Here is a 20,669-nt window from a genome sequence, read left to right on the forward strand (position 1 = left end):
AAACTGTAAAAAGTGTGATGAAGAAAAAGTATAATGGATAGATTAGGTCTAACATAAATTGAGAAATCAAGAGAGAGCTTTCTGATGAAGATAAGAATAATATGAATAGCATTAGTATAATACAAAAGGAAATGTCTTAGGTAACAAAGGAGAGGTACAAAAAGTGTGATACTATTTTAAAGGACGGAAAGATTAGATTTAGTGAGGTTTTCTGCTGTAGAGAAATATTTGTGTAAATTTGATGGAAATTGTCACTTTTAACAAGAATCTTGAAGCATGCATATAATTTTGGGAAGGATGGAAGAGCATCTAACAGAACGATTCTGCACATAGAAAACAACTTAATTGGAAAAATGTGAGAAAAATTTAACAGACAGCATGCAGTTGAAATGTCATTCCTGTAGAGGAATAATGGAATCTTGGATAGGTCTAAAGCAGATTGCTAAAAACCTGGCTCATCCTGATATAGCTTTGTGATACAGTTGAGAAGAAGATCAGTCAAAGTAAATGAATAAAAGAAGCAATACTGCCATCAGAGGAAACGAAAATAATTTTATGACAGAGAAGAATCTGACGGGCCTTACTGAAGAGGTATCAGTGACTTGCACTTTGAAAGAGAGTAGAATCTTCGCAGAAATGTGATTTTAAAAACCTCACCATTCTAGGTTGGTCCAATAGTGTGAGCAAAGAGGTAAAAGTTGAAAAGGACAGGTTATGCTTCAATAAGCCATATATATAAAGATTGTTATGCAGATATACATATATATCTTAAACCAGTTAAGAGCCACAGTACTGAATTAAATCATTCTCCATCACTTATAAGCAGTATTCAACCTCTCTGTCTCCACTTCTGCATCTGTAAAACAAACCTATTTATAGTATTTAATGGACACATTGATCTGAAACTTAAACAAATGAATATGCTTAACACTCTTAGAAGAGTACCTAGCAAATAGTAAATGCTTAAGAGTTGTCAGGTTACATAAATTGTTAATTGTTTTATTATGTCAGAAAGAATTCCATTCTAATCAACAGAAAACACTAAGGAAAAATCCACTAACAAAAAGAAAAATCACTGTCCTCACGCAGCTTATATCCAAATGAGGAGGACAGAAAAAAACAATATAAAAGCAAAGCATTTTAATATCAGAGAGTTGTAAATAATATGAAAAATGCTAATGACTAATAGACTAACGAGACAATACCAACAATAAAGTTGTACATGATGATTCTCTGAGAAAGAGGTTTTTAAGTGGAGACCCAAATGAAATGAGAGCACACTTTATGCAAATATTTTGATATAAAGTACTGTAGACACAAGGAACAGAAAGTAAAGATGTCTAAAATGGGAAAAGCAAAAAAGGAAGATTGGCATAATTGACAGCAAGAGGCTGGCATGACTAGAGCAGGGTGGTGGAGAGGAAGATAAAGAGAGAAGGTATAAGTGGAGACAGAGTCTGGGTCCAGATTATCACTCGATATAGTGGACCATTTTTAGGACTTGATATTTTTTATAAGGATTATAGGAAATCATTAGAAAATTTTGAGGAGTGGATCAAATCTAATTTATAGTTCTAAAACATGATTTTAGAAAATTTCAGTTTGAATACAGAAGAATAGAGTCAGTAGTTTTTCTCTTTTTCTCATAAAAATTGTCCAAAAGCAACAAGGGAAACATGAAATCAAGAAGAAAATTTCCATTTTTAGTGAAACTAAGCAATAGCTAAAACCCCAAAATACAAAATAGTAGAAAAGCTTCTAAATTGCCGTAAAGATCAAAGAGCAGTGTATGAAGCAGAAGGCAAAAAGAAAACTACAGGGGAGGAATTTCATAAAGAGCCAGTAAGATAACGTCTCAAACATGTGTGCAAACATTTAGGTGTTAAAACAAGTCTCATATTTGCAGAACTGGTATGGGGGCTTGTGTCAGAAGTAGGAGATGCTCTGGAAACTGCTTAGTTCTAAGAAGCAAAAGAAGTGTTTCTAGATAAGAAATCACATAAAAAAGTCATATTAGCAAAGATGAGTCTTTACGGCTGAGTGAAAAGGAAATACTTTGTCTCATAAGAAATCTTACCGCTGCCTATCCCCATTGACTAAGGAGAAGTAAAGAAAATGCATTCACACTCAAAATCTTGAGTCAAAAATAAATTTCCACCTAGCCTGGGACACAGCTCTGGCCACCCACCTACATGACTTTCTTGCAAATTAATGGTTCAGGGTACTAAACTTTTATAAAAATAAGTAAACAAAAATAAACAAACATACAACCTATAAAAAATGTTTTGCTTTGTTTTGTTTTAAAGGAAGGGAAACTAAAGGAAGAGAATAAGAAAAAAATGACAGAGGGCCGGCCCAGTGATGCAGCGGTTAAGTGTCGACGTTCCGCTTCTCCGCAGCCCAGGGTTCGCGGATTGGGATCCCGGGTGCAGACATGGCACCGCTTGGCAAAAGCCATGCTGTGGTAGGCGTCCCGTGTATAAAGTAGAGGAAGATGGGCGTGGTTGTTAGCTCAGGGCTAGTCTTCCTCAAAAAAAAGAAAAAATGACAGATAAATCTCCCTAAGGAATTTTGCCTCAGAGTATATAACCAAACATTTTTCTTTAATTGTAAAAACTAACAGGCAACTAAATCCACAGAGCATAAGCACAAATTAGCATTCTACCACCTCAAGGAAGAAATAATAAGACAATAGAAGGAGGTGTAATGTTATCTGGCAAGGCTTAGAAAAAGAGTAGAATGAAATAAGCCTATCAAAAGAGATACAAGGACAGAAAATGGGCCAAAATAAACAATTTTTTTAAAGGGAGTTAAAAAGGATTATAGAGAAAATGATAGGCATAAAAGAAAGATAAAGACAAAAGAATCAGAAAGAAAATATGAAAAATTGTTGAAGGCTTAAAAAGGATTATGTAGAAAACCATAGATGTGAAAGACAGATAAGAAAAGCCAGCATTTGTCTAAGTGGCTTCCCATTGAAGAACATAGAAATAATGGGAAAAAGTTAATATTTTGTACTGCAAAATAGGGCTTGAATCTGCATATTGAAAGGAGGGAAAAAATGTCCCAAACTATCAACACTGAGGCGTATCCTAGTAAATTTTTCAACATCAAACATAAAATCCTATTTAAAGAAAGATGCTTTAAGCAGCCAGGCCGGAAAAAAAAAAAAAAAAAAAAAACTGGAACAGACCCTTTAATTGAAATTAAGGGGAAAGAAGGCTATTCGTAGAACACTTCTGAAGAGGCTTCTTTGTGAGGACTGAAAAAATACCTTAAAAATGCTCAGGGAAAAGGAACTATGATCCAAGGAGTTTATATTGAGTCAAATAATCTTTCATTAATAAAAGTAATATGGGGCCGGCCCGGTGGCGCATTGGTTAAGTGCACATGTTCCGCTTCGGCGGCCAGGAGTTCGCCAGTTCGGATCCCAGGCGCGGACATGGCACCACATGGCAAGCCGTGCTGTGGTAGGCGTCCCACATATAAAGTGGAGGAAGATGGGCACGGATGCTAGCTCAGGGTCAGTCTTCCTTGGAAAAAAGAGGAAGATTGCCAGATGTTAGCTCAGTGTTAATCTTCCTCAAAAAAAAAAAAAAATTAAAAACTAAATAAAAGCAATAAAACACTTTGAATATACAAGAAATATTTCTATGAACTGTTTCTAATATAAGTACCAAAAAACGAACACCAGCCAATCAACAGACTATTAGAAAAAACTCTGGCGGGTGAGGGAACTGTGGAACATTAATCTATAGATGTAAGATTAAAACAAATGTGATGTTTCGGTGAAGGAATAGTTCTGTGTGGCATGCCTTAATGCAGAAATGATATAAACACCGATGCTGGAGGAAAGAGAGTAAAGACAGCAGGAGGTATGCTCATTCCTCACCTTTCTGATAATAGCTAACATCAGAAAAAGACGGAACTCAAACACTTCTCAAATCAGTACATTTAAATTGACTAAACTTAATTTTTAAAAGAGAAAGATTTTCACATTGTTTTTCAAAAGTATCCTAACTCTGTGCTGAAATAAGAGATAAACCTGAAGCAAAATGATTCATAAAGATTTTTAAAAATGTGCAGAGACAGAGGCAATTCAAACATAAAGAAGCAGAGTTCACAAAATCAATAACAAACAAGGGTGAATTGAGGCCAAAAAGCATTAACAGTGACAAGTCAGGGCTCTGTATAACATTAAAGCATACCAATACCACTGCAGATGAAAGAATTACGAGTATGTACATATCAAATAAGAGCTTCAACATACATAAACAAATCTACAGGAAATACGAGGAGAAGAAGACACACATTCGTGGAGGATATTTAATTTCACCTCTCTGACCCTTAACTTATCAAGGGGACACAGAATACTTAAACGTATAAGGTATCTATACAGTTCTAGTAAATGCTAGAGTTGGGGCTCAAGGTCATCATCACTGGCTCCAGAGACTAATTGCTTTACCAGCATCATATATTGGGACACTAGAGTGCCTCTTGGCTGAGGCAAATATACATATATTTATATATTTGGAGAGGAGATGAAAAATTTCTCTTCTGATTAAAACAAGAAACAAGTGAAAATGAGGGTTGTTGGAGTTTTAAGAAAAAAACTGAGTTAATTTTTTGAGAGAGCAATAGACTGCAGTAATGAGGGGGTTAGTGTGAGTGGCAACAGTGCTAAGAGACTAGTTAAGGTCAATTGGGAATGATACAAGGGTCCTGGATGGTTCCCAGAATCCAAGAGCAGAATTTAAGTGCAGCAAAGACCCAAAAAAGCTCCTCACACTACCACTATGTCCATCTCCCAGCTCCCTGGGAGTCTGCTCCCCACTTCTCTGAGTCCCATTCTACCCTATTGCTCTTTGCAGGCTGCCTTGCTCGGTCCCTTTTGCAACTAGCCCAGTATTGGCTGCCAAATTCCTGCTGTCCTTGACTACCCAGTTTAGGTACCAAATTAAGACGGATTAGAGTACCTATAACCCTATTCTAGATTCCAGCAGAAGATAATCTAATTGCTGTAGTTTATGTCATGTGGTAATAATTATCTCATGCTAAACTGGTGGGATGCAGGACAGGACCAGGAGAAAAAAAACAAAAAAAAATTGGCTGCAAATGAGGAACCCCAAAAGTCCACTGTAAGTATGAATCCCGTTCTGCACGTACAGTAATTTAAGTTATTTACTCAAGTTCAATTTAAAAATTATACCCGAAGTTTTCTTAATATGTCCATGCCTTCAATGATATCATCACCATCTTTTTTGTTTAAATGTTGCCTGCAGAACAAAAGCTAAGAGAACATGTCTTTTTACCTAAAACAGTATGTTGAATTTTTCACCCATGGATACGTAAGAATCATAATGAAAAGAATGCCACAGAAAAAAGGTTTGTGGGAGGCAGTCATGTGTTGGAATGGGATAGAGTTCATGTGGGAGAGAGTGTGTGTTTCTCCTTAGGCTGATGTATTATAGCACTTATAGATTGCCCCGGGGAATCAGCGACTAAGATAAATTGAAACAGAATGTAGACGGCTGGGGGGGGGGGGGGGTGGGGAATGTTCTGCCAAATGTTAACTTTGTAGTTTTATGATTTTGGCTAATGTGTATGTTTTTTCAAAAATATACACTACAATAAAATTACTATGTCAGTTCAAAAAGAAAAATTCCAAAGCCAAATAAAGAAACTCTTCAGTTATTTCTATTACTAATCCCCTATATTTCTAAGATAATAGAGACTATGGTACTCAAACTTTTTTAGAAAAGCAATTCAAATTGTAATACACAGCAAAATTGAATATCATTTATAGAATTAAAGAAAAATATTTCACTGTAATAAATTAAAAGATACAAGATATTTATTTCTGTTTATTGGGAAACTGCTTCAGCATGAGATTCCTTCCCCAAATAATTTCTCTTGAACCAAGTGAACAGTGGGTCACGTTAGTAGCAGAAAGAGACTAGGTTGGTTTTATAGCATCAGTGAGAATGATGGAAGACAGAGCATTTAACTAAATCCAAAATCTCTGTTTCTGGTGCAACCATGGATGTGATCCAAAACCTTATGAAATGGGAAAATATTTGTAATCTGTTAAAAAATGCAGGCACTATTTTTCTCTTTACATTTTCTTGAATAAAGTATTTATAGTGTTATTTGTAAACAGAAATATCTAGTGGATATTGAACATTAAACCACCAAGTTGGAATCAAAGGCAGGAAGTCATGACTAGAGTTGTAGACGTGGATGGAGTTTAAGATGTAGCAATGGGTGAAACCATCCAGGATGAGCAAATATCGAAAAAAAAATAGAAAAGAAGGCAGACAACAAAATGTAGAGAAATGTATACTTATGAAACGAACAAAAGAAGAGTATCTTGGAAAGATGTACATTTCTCACACTTAAACTAATAGAAAATGTTGCAGCAAATCATGTTTCATTTTCTGATACACTGTGTGTGGCAGGAAAAAACAGCCATTTGAAAGTCAAATAAACTTTGCTTCATATCCAAGTTACCTATTTCAATATAAAAATGTGAATAGAGAAAGGATCCCATGCCAATCACAAATGAAGTAGAAAGATTATCATGAATGATCAACCTTGTAAAATGGTTTGCAAGCTCTCCGGGATGTCAGTAAATTTAGGGAATCATAGGGAACACAGAGGTATGCAGGCTAACTCATAGGTGACCTCTGTTATTCACATGATTTAGAAATTGATACCTAAGCTGATCTCATTATGTTAGCAAACTTTGAATATCAAAACTTAAACAGCTCTCACATAGTAATTCATGGTAGTAGGCAAGATTAAGCATTGAAAATCTCTAGAAATAGAAAAAATGCAATTTTTAGTGGAAAATCTGTTACAAACAAAAGGATTCAATAAAGCTAATTACGTACAGATTTTACATTTCTGCAATAGTTTACTCAATCAGAAAACATCCGATCTTTTACATGAACTTTTTTCTATCTTAAACAGGATTCCAATAAGCAGAATAATAAAGGACTTTAATTAGCTGTGTATTTGTCATTTCTATATCTCTCTTGAGATATGTTCTATATGTAAATCAACTAAGTAAGATTGTTTATATTTAAAACAAGTAATCTAAGCTTGTGAGGCTAGAATGCATCATTGTGCATCACCTTAATACACTTCCATATACAGACCTTATTTTGATTAGCTTTGCTTCATTCTTAGCTTTTAAAAAAGGAGTCTTGCAAACCTCAACATAGAGTAAAGTAATTTGAACATTAGTTTCCAAATACACCATCATGCTGTGAATGGAGAGAATCTAGAAAAAATAAACACAATCTTCTCTCTTTGACAGTGAACAACTATAAAAAGGAAACTCAGAAACAATCTGTATGCACATTAACGGGTAATGGATAAACAAAATTTGATACGTCCAAAGAATGAGATACTATTTGCCGATGAAAAGGTGCTACAACATGGATGAACCTCAAAAACAGTGTTCTAGGAGGAGGAAGCCAGACACATAAGACTACATATTGCATGATGTCATTTATATGAAATGTCCAGAAAAGGAAAATATATAAAGACAGAAAGTAGATTACTAGTTGCCTTGGGTGAGGGTGAGAAATGAAAGTGAGTTTAAGTAGACACAAGATTTATCTTCGTGGTGATGGAAATGTTCTAAAATTGAATTGTAGTGATAGTTGTACAAGCAGTAAATGTGCTAAAAGTCATTGAACTATACACTTAAAACTAATGAATTTTATGGCAAGTAAATTATACCTCAATAAAGCTTTTAAAAAGGAAGTACATCATATAATCATGGATGCTTTTCAGAAATTAAGATAAAAAGGAAAATACTCCCCCCCGCAACAAAAGTAACCTCATAGAAAAACAAGAATCTCCATTTTCAGTTTATGTTAATTTGTAAAAGTACTAGCTGTGATGCACAGTAACAGTTTTAAAATAATATGAAAGACTGTTTAAAGTTTTGAGCTGGTTGATTATGCCCACCTACCACTGAAAATAAAGGATAGTTACAAGTACCAGTAAGATACTCCATACAAAGTATTCGTCTAATGATAATTATTTAACATATGCATTTAATTATATAGTCTATATATCCTTCCAAACCTCTAAAAACAGCTCCTAAATAACTATTAGATTTTGCCATTCTTAAAACCTTCTTACAATTTTAAAACATTTTGAGGGGTTGATAACCATTTCAAATAAATCAAGTTAAATATAAGGCAATAGTCAAAACTTCCTATAAGATTTTACAAGTTTGATATATGTCCATCCAAGCTGCTAAAATTCCATTCAATCACAAGAGCAATATATTTTCCTCTGCTTTTCTCATTTTACTGCAGCAAAAAATATCAAGTGCGTTTATAACTCAGAAGTGATTTCAGTGACCCACAGCAAAAGACTAAGGACTGTAATAATTGTTTTGACATTAATAATGTTTGAGGCACAAGTGTTTTGTTCGTTTATTTTATAATTGTTGCTTCTCCTGGAGAAAGAAAATTGATCTTTTTTTTGGTCTGAATTCTGATTTGTCTCTTACATTACAGAGCTTGAAAGACCTTAAGATAACATTTCAACAGCAACCTCACAGTAACTTGAACATTTTTATTTGTTTCTCTCACCCAAAGACAGAAGCACTAGATAAAACTAAAGGGAATTAAGCCTTGCATATATACATATCCATGGTCCTTTTTACTGCATCTACGTAAGGAAGAAAACACATATATGAATATACCTTAGAAATGATCATTTAATAAGCAATAAATGTGGTTTATTACTGAATTTTACCTCATGAATGTGTCAGGTAAAATTCTAGCATACTGTGCATTCATATGCACATATGCCTATGCTTACATCTATGCTGGGCTGCTGATCAGTGGCCTGATCTGCCTGTCTATGTTAGAGCAAGAGTCTGAGGCTCACTGTCTCTCCTTGACTGTTCATCAATATCTCTGTGTCTGTATCTGCTTGTCTGTATTTATGTGCCTGTCTATTCATCCTTATCTCTCCATGGTGTCTTTCTGGCTGGCTGTCAGTCTGCCTGTCCCAGTAAAATGGTCTGACCATCCCTGTCCTGTTGTCAGTTCCTATTTGTCAATCTGTCTCCACGTGTGTTTGTTGGCCTGTCTCTGTTTGCATATTGATTAGGCTGTCTGTATTGATCTGTAGGTGTGTGTCTGTCTATCCATGATTCTGTCTACTTGTACATATGTGCAGATTAAGATTTTTTCTTTAGTGTAGAAATGATTTCACAAGAAGAAAACAAGACTTGAAATTAATGCCAAATACAACTTCCTCGCAGTCAAAGGAGAATATATAACAAATGGGCACAATCCAGTTCTCAGCATTATTCTCAAGATCCAGCCCACCTCTCCCCAAGTCACAGCCTAGAAATAATTATCTTCTTTTGCAATGAGAATCTTCATTCCTTCGTGTAAATTCTACCAATTCTCATAAAGATTTTTCTTTCCTAGATTATTTCCAATTTTGACCCCACAAGGATAATCCAAAGGAGAAAAAAAAATCCCTGGTAGAACATATTCTAAAACTTGAATTATTCCATGAGGAGTAACACTAAGTATAAGGTGGTGGGAGAGAGCTGGAACATAACCCAGGGTGGGATTTAATGCTCTAATTCCTATATATTTCATGGTTCATTTGCTGGTGAGATGAGAAGATGCTTCTCACTATTCTGCCTGTGAACTAGAGGTCTGCTTTTCAAATCTTCTGTGAGTAATCCTTGGAAAAAACACAAACACACGTGACACTCACAGACATGCGCACAAACACCTTCACACACATTCACAGGCCTACTCACATACTTCTTAAAGATAAATAAAACCATTTTTAGAGGGAGTAAACTTAAATTTATATTAAAGAAAAATAATTCCAGAACAACGGAGTATGCGTAGTTATCCACCTGTCGCAATGAAAATAGCCAAAAGATTTATACTTTGATTTTGCTCTACAATGTCCAGAAACCTACTAGAGCCTAAAATAACATGGCTCATTACAATAATTTCCTAAATAATAATAGTGTTTATTAAGGTTCTACATATACACAAACATATATTTTAATTGCTAAACTTATAATTAAAAGCTGGAACTCTTAAAACTGGTTATTTACATTGACTGATTTTGACAAATGATTGACAGCCTCCCACTTTATGATTATTTTATTTCTTATATTAGATATGGACATCTAGCAATATTACAAGGATTTGATTATAAAAATGAGGTGACAGAAGAATAATTTATGAAGTAGGTCAATGGTATTTATACCACATGAGAGTGCTGGCCTATTTTTCTTTTCAAAAGATGTTCCCCCACCAAATTCAAATTTGGCTAGAAAATATGATTCAGTTCTACAAAAACTGAAGGCATATCAGATGTATTGACGAAATTAAAAAGGACAACTCAGGAATTCACACAACACACAGCATATGTTTCTTAGAATTAAAGCAGAATTGCCACCTGGCAAAGTTTTTGCTCACACAGGTCCTTCTACAAACGCATTCAAATCTAGTACCTGTTGATACCATTTAAATGAATAGAAATAATACAGTATTTATATCCAATTGTCAGTTTTGTTTATTATTTTGCCACATAAAATCATTAAACATTCACTTATTTACAGAAAAAATTAAATATGAAATTCCTGTGAGTTTCAAAATTATAGCATTTTGTTCTTTAGCTTTTCTAGGATACACCTAAGCTCTTAATCCATACTCATTCACTATATGATATTTTAAGCAGAAAAAAAGTCCTAAAAAGATAAATCACACCCTCTATAAGAAAAGAAAAAACAGAAATTACGTCATTAACTAGAAAACTACCATAACCACTACATTCACATAAAAATGTGGGACTAAAGTAAGCCCTCCAACATTTCCCCTCTCTTTCACCTGAATTGCCACTTGATACATATTTTTCAACATTTTCACAGCTGTTCTCATAGTAAACATAAAACTCTGCCATGATCTGAGAGCCATTGTAACATAGTGGTTAAACGCCAGATTCTGGACGAAAGATTCTGTATCCAAACCTTGGCTGCTCATCTAAGCTACTTATGCTAAATAACCCTGGGCAGTTGCTTTGTCTATGCCTCGATTTCCATATCAGTAAAATGACCATAATAGCAGCTACCTTGCAAGGTTGTTGGTAGGATTAACATGAGAAAATGCGTGTTAAGTGTTCAGAATAGCTTTTAGCCCACAGAATGGATTCAATAAGTGCAAACTGCTATTGTTATTATATATTTTTTCAGATGCTGTTCTAACATTAGGACTTTAAAATGTCCATTGAGAGTGAAGGTAAAATACTCTAGTAGATATTCATGTCAAATTGAGGTATTTGGAAGGATTTTGGCAGAAGAAATGGATTGAGTTACATTTTTAGGCTAAAAGCCAGTGGTGCCATCTACAAAGTAGACTATCTTGTGCAAGGATATGGAAGTTTGGGACTATCATTTGGTCAGACATTGAATGGGATTTTTCATGTCCTAGAACAAGAGTTGGCAAACTATGCTAGTGGTCAAATGTGGCTCCTAAGAACGTCTGTTTTCTTGGTTCTTTTTGTTTTGTTTTTACATTTAAACAAGAAATAAGGAGAAGGAGAGAAGGAGGAAGAGGAAGGATATATGATAGAGACCTTATGTGGTCACAAAGTCTAAAATGTTTACTGTGTTAGTTTTCTCGGGCTGCCACAACAAAGTACCACAGACAGGGTGGCCTCCACAACAGAATTTTTTTCTCACAGTTCTGGAGGCTAGAAGTCAAGATCAAGGTGTTAGGAGTGTTGCTTTCTTCTGAGGTCCCTCTCCTTGGCTTATAATCGGTCGTCTTCTCCTGACGTCTTTACACGGTCTTCCCTCTGTACGTGTCTGTGTTCCAATTTCCTCTTCTTATGAGGACACCAGTCATTCTGGATTAGCACTCATCCAGATGACTTCATTTTAACTTAATTATCTCTTTAAAAACTCTGTCTCCAAACAGTCACATTCTGAGGTACCAGGAGTTAAAACTTCAGCATATAAATTTGGGGGGGTGACCATTCAGCCCATAACTTTTACTAGCTGGCCTTTCACAGAAAAAGATAACCAACCCTTGTTCTAGAAGCCAGAGGAGGTCATATCTGACAAGTGAACGATATTTTCTTTGTGTCTTTTTTTTTTACTATTCGTTTATCAATATACAGGAAACCCAACATCAGAGGTAGGCCTTAAGATGGCAACATCACAATAGAAACAATACCCCCTACCATTTTTGACTACTTATATGAACAAGTCCCTGCATAGTATTTGACTACATTTTGCCATTCGTTTCACAAGACCATGGGGATATTATTATTAATCCCCACTAACTTTTACAGATTAAAAAACTGAGTTGGAATTAGAACATAGTTTCCAATTTCCTTAAGTACTAGGTCAAAATATCCAAAGTTGGGAATCAAAAAGCAATGGAACAAGAACTTCAAGGATCTTTTGGAAAATGAAGTCAGATGCCTACACCTTCTTATTGGTGACTGGGTATATTCATAGGTTTAAGATAAGATTGGCATTGACAACGAAAACTGACTCAAAAAGAAAATAGAATGGCTTTGCAGCAGGTTCTTGCTTTTGTATCCACATTTTGATCCAGTTAGAATGTGCTAGCTACTTTCCTGTAACACACTTTCAAAATAATTGCTTGGTGGTTCCCTTTTATAGAGGTCTTCTGTACAACTATTTCCAAATTTCAATATAAAGACGTATAAGACAGACTTGTGTTATGCTTAACTTACCTTCTCATATAACTCAGAATATTAAAGGTTTTCTCTATGTGCTTAATTCAATATGAAATGTATCTGAGAAATTCAGACTCAGAATTTTTCAGCAGACTTGTGACCTAAAGAAAGCAGCTTCTAGCTTGGATTTGCATCCTATTTTTGTAAAGATTCAGACTCAGAGTTAAGGTCAACATCTGGTGGATTTAATATTCACTTTTGCCAGTTTCACTCTCATTAAAAAATGTTTAGCATTTTCTAAAAGCAAAAGCTGTCTTTTATTTTAATAAAAGTTTTCTTATATTTTCTTTGTTTCTTAAGGGGAGAATTTGTATGCTTGAACTACTCTGTTCAGTTGGAATTGGAGGCCATCTCCCTAGACAAGCCACTCTAGCAAAATAAAATGCAAATGAAAGGGGCAAAGGGCACAGTATAATGAACAAGAGGATTTACTGTCTTCTCTTCTATTTCCATATCCTTTGGGAGAATGTAAAAGTGGAAAAATGAGATACAGTTCTATCTGCTTTCCCTGGTAAGTTATGGTTGGTAACTTCGCTATTTGATAGACATGGAGAGTATGCCAACTAATTTCTCAAACTAATCTTAATTTCCAACTTTATCTAGGCAAGGGTAATGCTTTAGTACTTCTGTAGAATACTTTAGTACCAAGCAATTACTACACGCTCAATATGTTATTTTTATTACTAAGACTGCTAAACAAATGGATTTGATAGTACACATGTATTAGCACTGCATTGTTGAAGAAAGATAAGAGACAAAGTGGTTTCACATTCTGTATGTGAAACTATGATAAAATGCATTCAAAAGTAGGTCTTGTTGGGGCTGGCCCTGTTGCCGAGTGGTTAAAGTTCTGAGCTCTGCTTCAGCGGCCCAGGGTAAATGGGTTCAGATCCCGGGGAACAGACTTAATCCGCTCATCAGTCATGCTGTGGAGGCATCCCACATGCAAAATAGAGGAAGATTGGCACAGATGTTGGCTCAGGGAGAATCTCCCTCAAGCAAAAGAAAGAAAAAAAGAGAGGACGATTGTCAATGGATGTTAGCTCAGGGCAACTCTTGGTCATCAAAAAAAAAAAAAAAATAGGTACTGTTTCTTGACCACATGTTGTCCACAAACTATGTGTTTGTGACTTAATGTGAATGATCTCTACTAGCCACAAGAACCTAAAAAGTAGATACTATTATCACCATTATACATCTGATAGGATAGAGGTATGTAGGAGATCATTTAACTTACACAAACTTGCTTAACAGATTCAAACCTAGTTTGTCTCACCCCCAATCCAATGTTCTGTTGACACTTTGACACAAGGAACAGAGTTAAGGAAGAATTTGAAAACAACTGGATGACCAGTCTGGGCTTCTCAGTAAAATTGAATGCAAATCATTGACTGAATACTGGAACATTTCAAGCCTTACACACATAAGTAGCCACTAAAGAGTCAGCCTTAATTGCCTTCCTCTGTGGGCACCAATTAGAAGTCCTGAAATATCAATAAGCTGGCTGATTTAGGAGAGAATACTATTATGTGTTTTTTCCTCCTACACATTGTTTTGAAGCACCACACATATCACAGGTACTCAATAAATATTAAATATTTAACAACTCATAAAATGAAATTATACTAATATATTTTGCAAAGAACTCACCACAAGATGAAGTAAAACAAGTTTTAGCAGGAAACCTGGAAGCTGAGCAGATTTGGATAGCTGGGTAAGTGAATAAACCCTATAGGGGGCCAGAGACACTAACACTATTGTAGTCAAGAAGGTTAATAGGAGGCCAGAGTGATAAAAATGTTTATTGCAATTTGACAACTGAAACTGCCCCTCCTGATTTTTACATATGTGTTCCATTCATCCAGTGCCCAAAATGTAAATTAAAGGATAGTTACTAAGCTGCGGTCAGATCTTTCCCATGCCAAAACACAAAGTGACTATATTTCATTATCTATTGGTATTATCTTATTTTGAAAGAATATAAAATATATTCCATGAAGTCATTCTTTTTTCCTACTTGTGCCCTCTTTTGGATAGCGTTTGAGATTTTCAGAAGAGCCAGTTGTGATAATAATAAAGAAAGGATGTTAAATCACTTTATCTTCTGGCATTCATAAATCATTGAAGTGTAAAACTCTGAGACACGTAGGAATGTGTGCAGTTTCAGAGAGCACACTTGTGTAGGTTTAAACAAGAACTGTACGTTTTTGGGGGAGAAACCAGGCTTGGAGCAAAGTCACTTGCTTTTTTTCTTACGTGAGTGAAGGGAATATGTTCCATAAAGGAGAGAAAAAGCTTGCCAAATGGAGAAATCCATAGGGAAACTTTAATTTAAGCCCCTGTTCCTCAATTCTTGTAAGATTCATGAAAAAAGCAGCACTTAAAAGTACTCTTTGAGACCTCTATTCTCCTTCCTCTTTTCCATTTTTTGCCTTTTACAACCCCTCTGAGGATAAGAAAGAATGCACTTAAAGTTTCTATTTGGGTGACTCAATCCTTCTCTCTCTCCTTCATTCTTCCAATAGTCTCTCAAAAGCTCCCAAGAAATCAGAATGCAATTAACAAGTGCTCTCTGAAGCTCTGCCACCATTTCCTCCCCAAGCCTGTTATTAACCCACTAATGGGTCCGCAGACTCTGTGTTCCAGTCCCAATACAGCAGCAGGTACACCACGCTCCAGCTCAACGTACCTGCTATTCTACCCATTCTAACATCCATTTTTCACCAGGAAAAATATTAACAACATGGTAAGTTGCACTGCACCTATTCACACAATAATAAAATGCCTAAAAGCATCAAATGTCCTAATATCATAATCTAAAATATTTCTCCAGTTTTCGGAAACCCACTGTGACTACTATGTGCTCGCTTTCTATCCTATACCTCCATTCACTCTCTGCCCCAGAACACCCCCTTAGACACACATACCTTTAACTTTTTGGAAGCAGGCACAGAAGTCACCCCTTCCTGTTCTAATATATCATAGGTATAAAAAGTGAAATTTCAGTTTAGGATAAGGCTTTCTCCATTTTTATTGGTTCAGTTAATCTTCAGAAGTTTGTCAGCTTTTAACATTTTGCTGAACAGTTTTGTATACTTCTATAGATTTATCAAGGTTTTTGCTTCACAGAAGAAAGTGGAATAAAAAATTTTTATAGTATCTACGTTTAACTAAAACTGTAGCAACTAATTTTAGTAAGATTCTTCTGAACTCAAAAACAAATATCTGTAAAGCCAACAAAGTACACCAACATAATATTCCCAAGAAGACTCCTATTGGAGTTTCTTTAAATTAAATGCTTTTATCATTCATGTATTTATATATCATAAACATCAATGACACCAGAATTAACAGCATTTGAGACAAAGTTTGTATTTGAGAATATATGGAGAAAAAATCACGATTATGTAAAAAGATTCAAAAATATATAAGGTTAAGTGAGTTTCCAAAGTATGTATTTCCCTTCATTATACGTTGCAGCTACAAGAGAAAATCCTCAAGAGAATTAATATGAACTTATGTTAATGCAGCCTGCAGAATGGTTTTGTTTTGGTTTTGGCTGTTTTTGCTGACAAGGCAATTCAAACTATATCCTACTAATCTTTAGTAAAGGAATCAGATTATTCACCTATAAACATGCAGCATCAAAGTGTCAATCTTTAGTCAATACTGACTATTTAACATCTTTCTCTCTTTCACACATTGGGATTCCCAGCTCATTATACCATTAGCTGATAAATAGGCGAGGGTAATGAATGGAGAAAATAACTACGTACCTTCAGAGAAAACCTGCCCGATAACAATAATCCATTAGAAAACTGGCAATATCCTCTGATCTATTGCCTGCAAAGCTATGACTTGATGGAGAGTTTCATTCCCTGGGCTCAGTTCTCCAGAAGAAAATCAGCACAATTTAAATATTTCTTGGAATGTGACAGCTCTCTAGATCCCCGGTTGCATTCTGTTCCCCAGGGATGGCAATCTGGTGTTCCTGTGTGCATAGAGCAGTGAAGATGAATTGAAAACGCTTGAGATAAATTAGGAATGGCTAAGTTAAAATTGTCTCTGCTCCAGACTCTCTCATCTGCAGTCTGTAAGCCTGTTTTTCTGTGAAAAAGCTAGATGGCAGGCTGCCTCAGTAAGTTCTTCTTAAGCGACACAGAGGATTTTCAATGAAGAAAAATTCTCCCATTATCTAAGCTAATGTGACTGCTGCTAAATCTAGTTTTTAGAGTGTCTACTTGCATGAAATTCATTTTCACCCTTGCCTTTTTTCAAACTACAGTGAGGAATCCATACTATCATGCTATATACATATCTTTCTGAGAAAAACACAAAGTTTTCAGCTAACATATTAAATTGTATCCCTTTTTGCAGTTTTAATGATTATTTATGCATAGAAAATTTCCTCTATAGGTCCTAAACCCATTTCATTGCATTTTATAATATGTAGAAGGTTTTGTCTTAAATTGCGGTACCCCAATATGAATAATTGTTTTTATTAACACTTATTTTAATGCAGTTCCACATAGAAGTGAGTCATTTTCAAACATCAGTTAAAATGCAGAGGTAATATGAAAATATAAAAGAGGGGTGTAGAATCCCAATATGTGACCACAGAAGTCGGTATTGACTCTTTGAATATCCTCCTAAAGAAAATAAGATGTTCCAAATAAAACCAAATTTCATAAATTATTTCCCTTCAAAATTAAAAAAAGCCATTTTTGAATTCTGTTTATTTCAGTTGAATGGTATGTTAGGATATGATCATTTTTCTCCTAAATTAGAAAATTCTTTTAGAATTTTAATAATCTGGATTTGAGACTTAGTACACTTCACATGGTATATTGGCAACACACAAAACACAGAAGGGTTATGGAAATTTTCAGTTCCATTTCTTGGATATTCTATAGACACAACTTTTACGTTATCGGAAAGGACATTTAAAAGAATCATAATACATGAGTATATGTATATTTTTTAAAAAGTGCTGGCTAGAGAAAACCCCAATCTTATCCTTCCATAACTTTCCACGTGGCATTCTGTAAGGCTCTATGCCTGATTATTTGACGGGTAAATAAATTGTTGCTTCCAAGATAAAGATGAGTTGCACACATCATGAGGGAAGCAAAGACAATATAATCACCTGAGAGCCAAAAGAAAAAATAAATCAACAATTCATTTTTCCTCCATCCACCCTGTGGCTGTAGCTTATCACTTTACTCAGGAAGGTGGAGACAAAAGGGAACACCATAGCAAATACCTCCAGCCCCTCTTCCTCTTCAGAAGTGGCAATGCTGGAACTATTGCAGGGCAAAAAACACACGTGAGTTGGAGAAAAGTGGCTTCAGCATCCCAGTTGGGAACTATAGTTATTAAGCAGATTTTCAAAGACCATGAAAGAAAAAGCAAGGAAGGAAGGAAGGCAATTTATCACCCTCAATTGCCATTGTTAAAATGACCATGGTATTTAGTGTGAAAGATACATAAAGCAAATGAAAAAAGATGAAAGTTAATATATTTAATAACTGAGAGGTGACTGAATATCCAACTGCATTGCACAAATGTGCACTGTGCATCCCAGTTAATGTAAGAGAAAGTACAGTAGTGAACATACTTTCTTTAAGAATTTCAGTTGTCTATCTCCACTTAAAAACTGTCAATTTTACTAACACTATGCTACAGTGATAAATTCAGGACCATATGCAATTATAAATGATACCTAAACAATTGGAGTATTAGGAATTGTTTCTTGTAAGAAGTAACATTTAAGAAAAGGCCAAGTAAACCTTGATTAAAAGGATAAGGAATATTTCCAGCGACTGGGAACAAAGCACTAAGGGAAATATGCATATTATACTTGAAGCAGCTCAGTATGGCTGAAGTGTAGAGTGAGGTATGAAGAGCACAGAAAGAGGTGGTTGGAGACATAATGAGTCATTTATGATGTATAAAGCAGTGTGGACTTAATCTTGGAATGGGGAATAATTGAGAGCTCTTAAATAGGGAAGAGAAATAATCAGATTTGCATTTTAGGAAGATCACTCTTTACGCCATGCTAGTCAGGTAAAAAGCATCACAACATATCTAGTTAGCCAAGCCAGACACTTAGTAGTCATAACTTCTTCCTTTACTTCTAATATCTAGTTCGTTATCTCTTGATTCTACCTACTTTAAATATCATCTGTTATTTCTGGCTTTCATGGCATTATTTCTAACTTTCATCATCTCATCTATATAATAGCGAGAATCTTTCATTTAATCTCTCTGTTTCAAGTAATTTCCTCCACCAATAACTCTTACATAGCTGTCACTTCTCTTTCTAAAGTAGACATAATTATATCACCCCCCGCCAGCCCCCCCACCCCACCCCCCGCCTACAACAATTTATTTACTCATCATTACCTGGAGAATAATGCCCAGAATCCTTGAAATGATCTGCAAGTGTTAGTTCAAAACGTTGGGAGCTTCCCTGGTGAAATCTGAAATTGACCACTGTACACAGAGGGCAAGGAGAGACCTAAGAAAGAGGCGACCACTCCCGATTGTTAAGTAGCAGGTTTAATAAACAAAGGAATTTAGGAGATTTGCCTTGAGCGGCTGCAAGATGAATGAATACAGCTCAGCACCTGCCTGAACCTTAAAAGTTTATACAGAGGCTCCAACTGGGTTCAATTACATATACCATCCTGCAGATGGTCTCAACATCGCATTAATTTCTCAAGTCTGCTTCCTTGAAAAGAGCTCGCACTGAGGGAACTGTGGACGGAACTTATATTCCAAGGACAGGGAGGGGGTGAGGAGGCTCCGATTGCCCAGGTTCAGCTCAGGGGTCACACGATGGTCACGACCTCTCCACGACCTCCTCCAACAGCAAGACCTGACTGCATAGCTTTCTTCAATCAACACCTACCCTAATGGGGCTACAACCTTAAGAAAACAAGACTAATAAACCACATTGTTAGTTTTTACCTCTAAAAACCTCAGCGCAAGCTGCCCCTTCAACCCAGAGTTTTTCATCAGAACTATGAGACCGTAGAACTCTATACCATGGAATATTTTTGTTAAATATTATTTTCTCTTTGAAACCATCCTGATTCCCTCATTTAGAATTTCCATATGTTTGTGTATATCTACGTCTTTTGAGTTTGTTGTGGATATTGTATGCCTCAGTTCCTTTGTCATCTTTTTTCCTAATACTTTCATTTGTATCCTACTTCTCTCTTTCACTTTCTTTCCTTATTTTTTCTTCCTCTTCCCGTTTATTCTTCTACTGTTTATTCTTCTACTCTTCTTGCTTCTTTTTGTTCTCCAGCCTGGCTCCATTTTTCCCCTATCCTCATTTTTTCTAATCCTTGCTATTTTTTAAACAAAGACCTTGAAACTGTAACTGTTGGAGAAATGTCCTAAAACTTTCTCCAACTAATGGACACTCTCATTTTCATAGTCTCTTCAACTAACATGATGCAAAAACTAAGCTGTGGAAAGGGGTTGTATTTGATTTGCATTGCATAGTTGTGATATAGATCCACACAAAAATTGACTTTAACTTTTTTTGTTGTTAAACTCACAATTTTCTGCAAGGTCTTTTGTAAGGTATTTTTCCCAAATTATAATTTCAATTAAAATATTAAAGAACCTAAATGTATATCAAAATTCTATCATTCAAAATTTATTTTTAATAGCAATAATCAGAAAGGAGGTGCAATTTTTGCCACTACATATAATTTTTTAAATAATTCATTTTCTTTCAGACTTATTTTATAATAGTTGTTGCAGTCCAAAAATATGGCTTATTTTATAACAAAATCGGCTCAACATTTATAAACTTTTAACTTTTAATAACTTATTTATCCTTAAAAAGTTATTGGGATGAGTGACTTTACAACATG

At 35.3% G+C, this 20,669-nt stretch overlaps 1 protein-coding gene across 8 annotated transcripts in view; it reads right to left on the bottom strand.

The window, feature by feature from the left end:
• MGAT4C (MGAT4 family member C) overlaps positions 1 to 16,888 on the bottom strand; it is a 691,584-nt gene extending 674,696 nt beyond the window's left edge. For 6 of the 8 annotated variants that reach the window (XM_070600677.1, XM_070600676.1, XM_070600669.1 and 3 more), the window contains exon 1: positions 16,554 to 16,888. The gene's annotated coding sequence lies outside the window, so the exon portion shown is untranslated. The remainder of the gene's footprint in view (positions 1 to 16,553) is intronic. The other 2 variants (XM_070600680.1, XM_070600670.1) reach the window with 2 other exon arrangements.
• Positions 16,889 to 20,669: the final 3,781 nt, after the last annotated feature.

The sequence above is a fragment of the Equus przewalskii genome, chromosome 29 (assembly GCF_037783145.1).
Source record: "Equus przewalskii isolate Varuska chromosome 29, EquPr2, whole genome shotgun sequence".
Taxonomy (NCBI): Eukaryota; Metazoa; Chordata; class Mammalia; order Perissodactyla; family Equidae; genus Equus; species Equus przewalskii.